Here is a 9,573-nt window from a genome sequence, read left to right on the forward strand (position 1 = left end):
GATTTTGGTGATCTTTAAGTAGACAAGTCAAAATTTCAAAAACCCCTGTTATGGTGTAGGGTACCTGGCCTTCTCTGATGTAATCAGAGTTAGATTTGATTCAGTGATTTTATAAAAACAGCTAGGAAGCACAATTTAGCAGTGGTTTGCAGAGAAAAAGAAATATGCTGGCAAAAAAATCCAATTGAGTGATTAAACAGCTCTTCATTTTCTGGCTTTATTTTTATGCTAACAAATTTGTTCTCTGAAAAGTGTCCACAAAGCCAAGTATCTGATTAACATCTTTGTAGGGATGGTTTTTCACCTATTACTAAATTAAACTTGCTTCATTGGAAAGGCAGCAAGATGCATCCTCATTTCAATATCTACTGAAATAATACAGGTTGACACCAGGAAACATTAACGCCACTGCATCCTTGCTGCTTTCTCATGTGGAAGTCTGTTTAATGTGAAAACAAGGTGATATCTAATTAGCACACAGGTAAGGAATTAAGAAAATCTTTATTTAAGGGTGAAGATGTTTCTCACAAAATCGTTGCCCCAATGCATCATTGAAATTCAAGCTGGAAAGATGATTTTAATATATCACTTGTACATTTTGTATTGCTCTTCTGGTGACAATGTAGTTTGTTTTTGTCAATTACCATTTTAATAATAGGGTAAAGAAAATTAAGTGGATTTTTGAAAGAAAACAATACTGTCAATATACTATTAAAACAAATTAAAATGGTAAAAGTTATTGTACTTTAAGTAAAAATAAAAGAGCAAAAATATCAATCCCAGTTTTGGATTACTTTAATTAACAAAAAAAAAATGCATATAGCAGAGGATAGTTTCAATCTGCCTACCTCTGGGTTAAGGGGCCCAGCATGCTTCCATTGCAGTACTCTGCTGCACATGTAAGTGCAAGAGATCCTGAAGCACTCACTCATCATGGGAAAGTACCAATGCGTTTCTTCATTGGTTGATGGAAGAAACATCTTACAAAAACTCTCCAGATTATTGACTTTTTAAAGTTTTCTAGGAAACGTTCTAGATGAATGCTTATTAGCCTTTGTCAGTATGTACTTTTGCAAAGTGTCTCTGTGGTGTAATCGGTTAGTGTGTTTGGTTATTAACCAAAGGGTTGGTGGTTCAATCCCACCCAGGGATGTTATTGACCTTGTCATCAGATTTTGGTGATCTTTAAGTAGACAAGTCAAAATTTCAAACCCCCTCTTATGGTGTAGGGTACCTGGCCTACTCTGATGTAATCAGAGTTAGATTTGATTAAGTGATTTTATCAAAAAACAGCTAGGAAGCACAATTTAGCAGTGGTTTGCAGAGAAAATGAAATATGCTGACAGAAAAATCCAATTGAGTGATTAAACAGCTCTTCATTTTCTGGCTTTATTTTTATGCTAACTAATTTGTTCTCTGAAAAGTGTCCACAAAGCCAAGTATCGGATTAACATCTTTGTAGGGATGGTTTTTCACCTATTACTAAATTAAACTTGCTTCATTGGAAAGGCAGCAAGATGCATCCTCATTTCAATATCTACTGAAATAATACAGGTTGACACCAGGAAACATTAACGCCACTGCATCCTTGCTGCTTTCTCATGTGGAAGTCTGTTTAATGTGAAAACAAGGTGATATCTAATTAGCACACAGGTAAGGAATTAAGAAAATCTTTATTTAAGGGTAAGATGTTTCTCACAAAATCGTTGCCCCAATGCATCATTGAAATTCAAGCTGGAAAGATGATTTTAATATATCACTTGTACATTTTGTATTGCTCTTCTGGTGACAATGTAGTTTGTTTTTGTCAATTACCATTTTAATAATCGGGTAAAGAAAATTAAGTGGATTTTTGAAAGAAAACAATACTGTCTATATACTATTAAAACAAATTAAAAAGGTAAAAGTTATTGTACTTTAAGTAAAATAAAAAGAGCAAAAATATCAATCCCAGTTTTGGATTACTTTAATTAACAAAAAAAATGCATATAGCAGAGGATAATTTCAATCTGCCTACCTCTGGGTTATGGACCCAGCATGCTTCCATTACAGTACTCTGCTGCACATGTAAGTGCAAGAGATCCTGAAGCACTCACTCATCATGGGAAAGTACCAATGTGTTTCTTCATTGGTTGATGGAAGAAACATCTTACAAAAACTCTCCAGATTATTGACTATTTAAAGTTTTTCTAGGAAACGTTCTAGATGAATGCTTATTAGCCTTTGTCAGTATGTACTTTCACAAAGTGTCGCTGTAGCGCAATCAGTTAGTGTGTACGGCTATTAACCAAAAAGTTGGTGGTTCAATCCCACCCAGGGACGTAATTGACCTTGTGATCAGATTTTGGTGATATTTAAGTAGACAAGTCAAAATTTCAAACCCTCTCTTATGGTGTAGGGTACCTGGCCTACTCTGATGTAATCAGTTAGATTTGATTAAGTGATTTTATGAAAAAAAACAGCTAGGAAGCACAATTTAGCAGTGGGTTGCAGAGAAAAAGAAATATGCTGGCAGAAAAATCCAATTGAGTGATTAAACAGCTCTTCATTTTCTGGCTTTATTTTTATGCTAACAAATTTGTTCTCTGAAAAGAGTCCACAAAGCCAAGTATCTGATTAACACCTTTGTAGGGATGGTTTTTCACCTATTACTAAATTAAACATGCTTCATTGGAAAGGCAGCAATATGCATCCTCATTTCAATATCTACTGAAATAATACAGGTTGACACCAGGAAACATTAACGCCACTGCATCCTTGCTGCTTTCTCATGTGGAAGTCTGTTTAATGTGAAAACAAGGTGATATCTAATTAGCACACAGGTAAGGAATTAAGAAAATCTTTATTTAAGGGTGAAGAGGTTTCTCACAAAATCGTTGCCCCAATGCATCATTGAAATTCAAGCTGGAAAGATGATTTTAATATATCACTTGTACATTTTGTATTGCTCTTCTGGTGACAATGTAGTTTGTTTTTGTCAATTACCATTTTAATAATAGGGTAAAGAAAATTAAGTGGATTTTTGAAAGAAAACAATACTGTCAATATACTATTAAAACAAATTAAAATAATAAAAGTTATTGTACTTTAAGTAAAAATAAAAGAGCAAAAATATCAATCCCAGTTTTGGATTACTTTAATTAACAAAAAAAAAATGCATATAGCAGAGGATAGTTTCAATCTGCCTACCTCTGGGTTATGGGCCCAGCATGCTTCCATTGCAGTACTCTGCTGCACATGTAAGTGCAAGAGATCCTGAAGCACTCACTCATCATGGGAAAGTACCAATGTGTTTCTTCATTGGTTGATGGAAGAAACATCTTACAAAAACTCTCCAGATTATTGACTTTTTAAAGTTTTCTAGGAAACGTTCTAGATGAATGCTTATTAACCTTTGTCAGTATGTACTTTTGCAAAGTGTCTCGGTGGTGCAATCGGTTAGTGTGTTTGGTTATTAACCAAAGGGTTGGTGGTTCAATCCCACCCAGGGATGTTATTGACCTTGTCATCAGATTTTGGTGATCTTTAAGTAGACAAGTCAAAATTTCAAACCCCCTCTTATGGTGTAGGGTACCTGGCCTTCTCTGATGTAATCAGAGTTAGATTTGATTAAGTGATTTTATAAAAGAACAGCTAGGAAGCACAACTTAGCAGTGGGTTGCAGAGAAAAAGAAATACGCTTGCAGAAAAATCCAATTGAGTGATTAAACAGCTCTTCATTTTCTGGCTTTATTTTTATGCTAACTAATTTGTTCTCTGAAAAGTGTCCACAAAGCCAAGTATCTGATTAACACCTTTGTAGGGATGGTTTTTCACCTATTACTAAATTAAACTTGCTTCATTGGAAAGGCAGCAAGTGATGTCATCCAAGCAGTGGGTCAAAGTTGGCTTCAACCCTCGTCTGCTTATGAAAAGAGAAAAGGGATATGCAGGGCATGGCGGCCTTTTGCGACGCTTGGATGACCCCTAGTTCGCATTAAACACCCCCACCCTCCTTCGGTGTGGGGCTCATGTTGGCCATGCCCCAGCCCCTGAAGCATTCAAGCTGATTTCTTGCAGCAGCTGGGTACTGTAACAGCTCCAGAGCTGCTCTGTAAGGCAAGTAAAAGGGTGTGGGCCCTTCAGCACTACCTGTAGTTTGCATTGTGCATTGGAAGGCACAAAGTAAGCAGACGGGAGGAGAAGTCAGGATAGTGCACAAGGTTATAGAAGGGAGGGGCTCAAGAAAAGAGAAGTGGAAACAGACAGCATACTAGGCTGGAGAGAGACCTGAGACAAAGAGATCTGAATTATACGAGAGCCGTCCAGGGGAAACACAAATTATGCAGTCAAGTTTCCCACATTTTGGGAAATCGCAAGGGGCAGCACACCCAGAGTGCAATGGGTGAGCCTTGCCCTGGGAGAAGCACCTTCATGATCATAGTATCTCACCTGGCAGGTTAGTAGGAGTTGGGCTAGAGCTGGGGAGGGTCGCTGCTCGGGCACTACCTTTCAAGTGAAGGAGATCCAACTGAGGCAGCACAAGGGAACTCTCAAAAGAAGAACAAGGCTAGAGGAAGATCTGAGACAAAGAAATCTGACTTTACCAGAGCTGACCAGAGGAAAGCACAAACACAGTCCACCACTACCACAAATAATGCAGTCGAGTTTCCCACATTTGGGGAAATCACAGGGGTCAGCATACCCAGAATGCAATGAATGAACCTCACCCTGGGAAAACAATCTTCATGACAATAGTATCTCCTATGCAAAATAAGTATGATTTGGGATAGGGCTGGGGAGGGCCGCTGCTCAGGCACATCTCTGTCAAGTAAAGGAGATTCAACTGAGGCAGCACAAGGGAACTCTCATCTGGGGACAACAACTGCAGGGAGAACACATATTTTCAGATGAACATGGGGTGGCAGAAGGCTGCCTAATACTGAAGCACCCCCAAACAACAAACCAAATGCAACAACTAGTGCAAGCATTCCTGGGGGATGGCCTGCAGCAGATGGATTTGAATATGGTGATGTCATCCAAGCAGTGGGTCAAAGTTGGCTTCAACCCTTGTCTGCATATGAAAAGAGAAAAGGAGCGTGCAGGGCATGGAGGCCTTTTGTGGTGCTTGGATGACCCCTAGTTCGCATTAAGCACCCCCACCCTCCTTCGGTGTGGGGCTCATGTTGGCCATTCCCCAGCCCCTGAAGCATTCAAGCTGATTTCTTGCAGCAGCTGGGCACTGTAACAGCTCCAGAGCTGCTCTGTAAAGCAAGTAAAAGGGTGTGGGCCCTGCAGCACTACCCGTAGTTTGCATTGTGCATTGGGAGGCACAAAGTAAGCAGACGGGAGGAGAAGTCAGGATAGTGCACAAGGGTATAGAAGGGAGGGGCTCAAGAAAAAAGAAGTGGAACCAGACAGCAAACTAGGCTGGAGAGAGACCTGAGACAAAGAGATCTGAATGACATGAGAGCCGACCAGGGAAAACTCAAATTATGCAGTCAAGTTTCCCACATTTGGGGAAATCGCAGGGGCAGCACACCCAGAGTGCAATGGGTGAGCCTTGCCCTGGGAGAAGCAACTTCATGATCATAGTATCTCACCTGGCAGGTAAGTAGGAGTTGGGCTAGAGCTGGGGAGGGTTGCTGCTCGGGCACCCCCCTGTCAAGTGAAGGAGATCCAACTGAGGCAGCACAAGGGAACTCTCGAAAGAAGAACAAGGCTAGAGGAAGATCTGAGACAAAGAAATCAGAATTTTACCAGAGCTGACCAGAGGAAAGCACAAATACAGTCCCCCACTACCACAAATAATGCAGTCGAGTTTCCCACATTTGGGGAAATCACAGGGGTCAGCATACCCAGAATGCAATGAATGAACCTAACCCTGGGAGAACAATCTTCATGACCATGGTATCTCCTATGCAAAATAAGTATGATTTGGGATAGGGCTGGGGAGGGCCGTTGCTCAGGCACATCTCTGTCAAGTAAGTTGCATTTGATTTGTTGTTTGGGGGTGCTTCAGTATTAGGCAGCCTTCTGCCCTACCATGTTCATCTGAAAATATGTGTTCTCCCTGCAGTTGTTGTCCCCAGATGAGAGTTCCCTTGTGCTGCCTCAGTTGAATCTCCTTTTGGAGAAGACCTCAATAAGATTGTAGCTGATCTGGCTACTGCTAAAACAGCTTGCCTACCTAGTATGACTCCTACCACGCAGAAGGCTAAAAGTACTTTTCTTGGCCCTTTCATTCTCCAGGTAAAGCGTACCCAAGGTCAGGCATACCCAAAGCAAGCTCATGTTTCCAGACCTGCCAAGCCCAGACTGAAGCAATCCTGGGCTGCCCATCAGCCTGCTTCCAAAACGGACAAGCCTGCCGCATGACGGTGCAGGCCTCCCTCTGGGGGATCCCAGGGTGGGGGGCCCGACTTCTAGGTTTGGCAAAGAAAGGTATAATTCTAAGCTAGAGAATTATGTTTGGAGCTCACCTTGTACTTTGTGAAGAAATAATCAGCATTGTGGCTGAGCAGATACATGTAGTGTGTGGCTGCAAACTGCATGGATCTGCTGCGTTGTAATGCTGATTCTTTTTTTTTGCAAAGTACCAATAGCTTCATATAATGTTCACAATTTTTATGCAGGATCAAATAGCTCAATAGGTAGGGTGTTTGATTAGAATTCAACAGGTTATAGGTTTGAATCCTGGGTATGGTAGTTTGAGATGTGTTATTTAATAAAGTATGTTGTTCTGACTGCCGGCATCCTATCACCTGGGATATCATACTAAATAAATGGAGTTGATCAAATTTTTTTTTTTTTTTTAACTAGGGACAATTTCCAGATACTTCCCTTTATAACTGAGATTGCCCCCTGGAACTTCACATCAGTTGACAACTATGCATGAGTGGGCAGTGCTTGCCCTGGATCTGTCCACCCATTTATGTGCCGCCATAAAATAAAGCATGACTAACAGTTATCCTGGGCGTACACTACACAATTATCTGTCAGGCTATCTATCCAGTCTGGATGGTTGGAATGAAAATCTGGTAATGTATAGGAGCAAATGTCAATTAACCATTTGCTCCCAAACACTAGAAAAGTGGTCAAAAATGGTCATTACACAAATTGGTTAAACCCAAAATTTAACCAATTTGTTTAGGGGACCATTTTTGTCCATTTTTTAGTGTTTGAGAGTAAATCGTTGATGGTCATTTGCTCACATAGATAACCGGATTTCTATTCCAACCAGCCAGTGTTGGAGAGATGGTCTGCCAGATTACATAATGCATACCAGAGCCATAACTAGACTTTTTGGTGCCCTGTGACAGAGAATTATATGCCCTCCCCCCCATTTTTGCAATATGGACAAAAGGCGCATGCCTTGTGGGGAAGGGGCATAACAAGATTGGTCTCAGAGAAAGCACATGAGATATGAAGATATATCTAGTATACTTGACACTCAATGGTTTGTGGTATTGCAGGGGTGCCCTCCTTAAATGCATATACAGTCACACATGGCATGTTTGTGTAAATGGCATATCAGCAGTCAGCACTAACTGGTGACATGCCATTTGTACAAGTAAGCCATGTGTGACTAATATATAAACATACTTTATTAAATAACACCTCAAACTATCATACCCAGGATTCAAACCTAAAACCTGTTAAATTCTAATCAAACACCCTACCCATTGAGCTACTTGATCCTGCATCTATTCTAACCTCCAAAAACAGATTCAGTTGCATTTTCCAGCGTGTTTTGTTTGCGCCTTTGCAAATGTCTTACATCGACAAACTTATTTAGTACTATTTTGCAAATAGGGTTACATTGTCGCAACATTGTGTTCCCTAATTGCTTGATTTTTTAAATGCAAAAATTGATAAAGACACCTGATAATTGCTCTGTGGAGTCTTCTTTTGTGTCTACTTCTTATCTACATTTAATTCCCTACCTATAATCAAGGCATTTTTAAATGCTGGGTGCTGCCAGGACGTGAGGCCTACCTAGTCTTTAGATCTGAATTTGAATGTACTTGTGAACTAACTTAATTTCCTACTTCTAAATTCATTCCTAAATTCACTACTTACATTAATCCTGTAGTTGGGCATTTTGAGCCTTCAATTGTGGGCATTGTTTTGTGTCCAGACCAGCAGCTGGTGGTGTGCATTTGCTGGAAAGGCATCGAAGACCTCCGATATGCTGCATCTCCTGATGTGTGTCTGCCTCAAGTGGCTGTCAGCAAATGCATGCTAGACACCCCATTCCAAGCTGATTGTGACATCACGGAACATGCATCATAGAACAGGCATGCTAGAACATGGGTCTTCAACCTGCGACCCTCCAGCTGCTGTGGAACTACATATCCCAGCATGCCCTGCCTCAGTTTTAGCATACCTTAAAAGCAAAACTGTGGCAGGGCATGCTGGGATGTGTAGTTTCACAGCAGCTGGAGGGCCACAGGATGAAGACCCATGTGCTAGAACCAAACCGCAGGTACATTGAATGCTAGCAAGCTGAATGTTTAAATCCTTTTTTTTCCGCAGCATTCCAATGCGGAAGATTCCATGGAACCAGAGATTATTCCATTGAGAAGGACATGCTGCCTGGATGACTGCACTGTGCAAATTAAATCACGGAGCCAGTTGGCTTGTGGGTGGCTCTGGTGACTGGGTGGTTGGGTGGGCGGTGTGTCGGAGGTGGAGCACATGCAAATGAATGTGTATCATCCAGCTAGTGAGAGAGAAAACTCATGTAGGAGTGTGCCTGCTTGTCAGTGAGTTATGCACCTTGCCAGACGTCAAATCTACATGGAGCAACTGGAGGGGACAAGAGCAGGTTTGGAAAATATAGACAGAAGAGCATATATGCTGGCGCATTCTCCATGATTGTGTCAGCTTATGTTTTGGTGCACTGCACTTTCCTCCACTAAGTTTTAGCCATTTTGTTTAAACGCAAGTGTAGTTGCTTCTCGCTCTTTTGGCTGTGATATTGTATTGTGGTTGAAGAGTCTGCTGGAGGGATTGTTTTCTTCATTGGCGAGAGACTGAAGATATTTCAGGATGGAAGGCTTGGGAACACTATCCGTTTTTCAGTTGTGGAAGAGTTGAAAGACCGGATTGGACTACATTCTATAGTAAAGGGTATCTTTGTATTTATTAATCCTCCCTTTATATGTGTCTGTCTTTCAATAAAGCTTTGGGCTTGTGATTCTGTCACCCTCTTACACTCCACACCCATAGCCTTATTAACTATTGTATTGTTTAAATGTATAGTGCAGTTCATGATTTATAGTGTAGGCTGACCTGTGCTGTAGTTCTTGAACTGTACTATACCGACAGCATTTGTATTGTGTTTTGGCTGTGCTGCAACACAGTACTTATGTGTGTAATGTTTATGTATGTTTTTTTGCTTCTTTATGTCAATAAAGACTGCTTTTTCAATCCAATATCTGAAAACAATCAATGTTTATCTTTGATGGCAATAGAAGTGGTATGATATTTGCTGCTTTTGAAAGGCAATATCTGATATGTCCCCTATCTGGGAACCATATATTAAATGGCTTTTCAGAAAAGGGAGATGGGAGAAGAGCTTTCAGTACT

General features: G+C 40.7%; 4 non-coding genes across 4 annotated transcripts; all 4 read right to left on the reverse strand.

The window, feature by feature from the left end:
• Positions 1–4,282: 4,282 nt before the first annotated feature.
• Positions 4,283–4,446, reverse strand: LOC135000996 (U1 spliceosomal RNA). Its single transcript, XR_010202607.1, has one exon. It is a non-coding gene; the product is annotated as a U1 spliceosomal RNA (small nuclear RNA).
• A 150-nt stretch (positions 4,447–4,596) lies between these two features.
• On the reverse strand, positions 4,597–4,760 carry LOC135000998 (U1 spliceosomal RNA). Its single transcript, XR_010202609.1, has one exon. It is a non-coding gene; the product is annotated as a U1 spliceosomal RNA (small nuclear RNA).
• A 674-nt stretch (positions 4,761–5,434) lies between these two features.
• On the reverse strand, positions 5,435–5,597 carry LOC135001000 (U1 spliceosomal RNA). The gene has a single exon (XR_010202610.1). It is a non-coding gene; the product is annotated as a U1 spliceosomal RNA (small nuclear RNA).
• A 152-nt stretch (positions 5,598–5,749) lies between these two features.
• Positions 5,750–5,913, reverse strand: LOC135000997 (U1 spliceosomal RNA). The gene has a single exon (XR_010202608.1). It is a non-coding gene; the product is annotated as a U1 spliceosomal RNA (small nuclear RNA).
• Positions 5,914–9,573: the final 3,660 nt, after the last annotated feature.

The sequence above is a fragment of the Pseudophryne corroboree genome, unplaced genomic scaffold, assembly GCF_028390025.1.
Source record: "Pseudophryne corroboree isolate aPseCor3 unplaced genomic scaffold, aPseCor3.hap2 scaffold_1594, whole genome shotgun sequence".
Lineage (NCBI taxonomy): Eukaryota > Metazoa > Chordata > Amphibia > Anura > Myobatrachidae > Pseudophryne > Pseudophryne corroboree.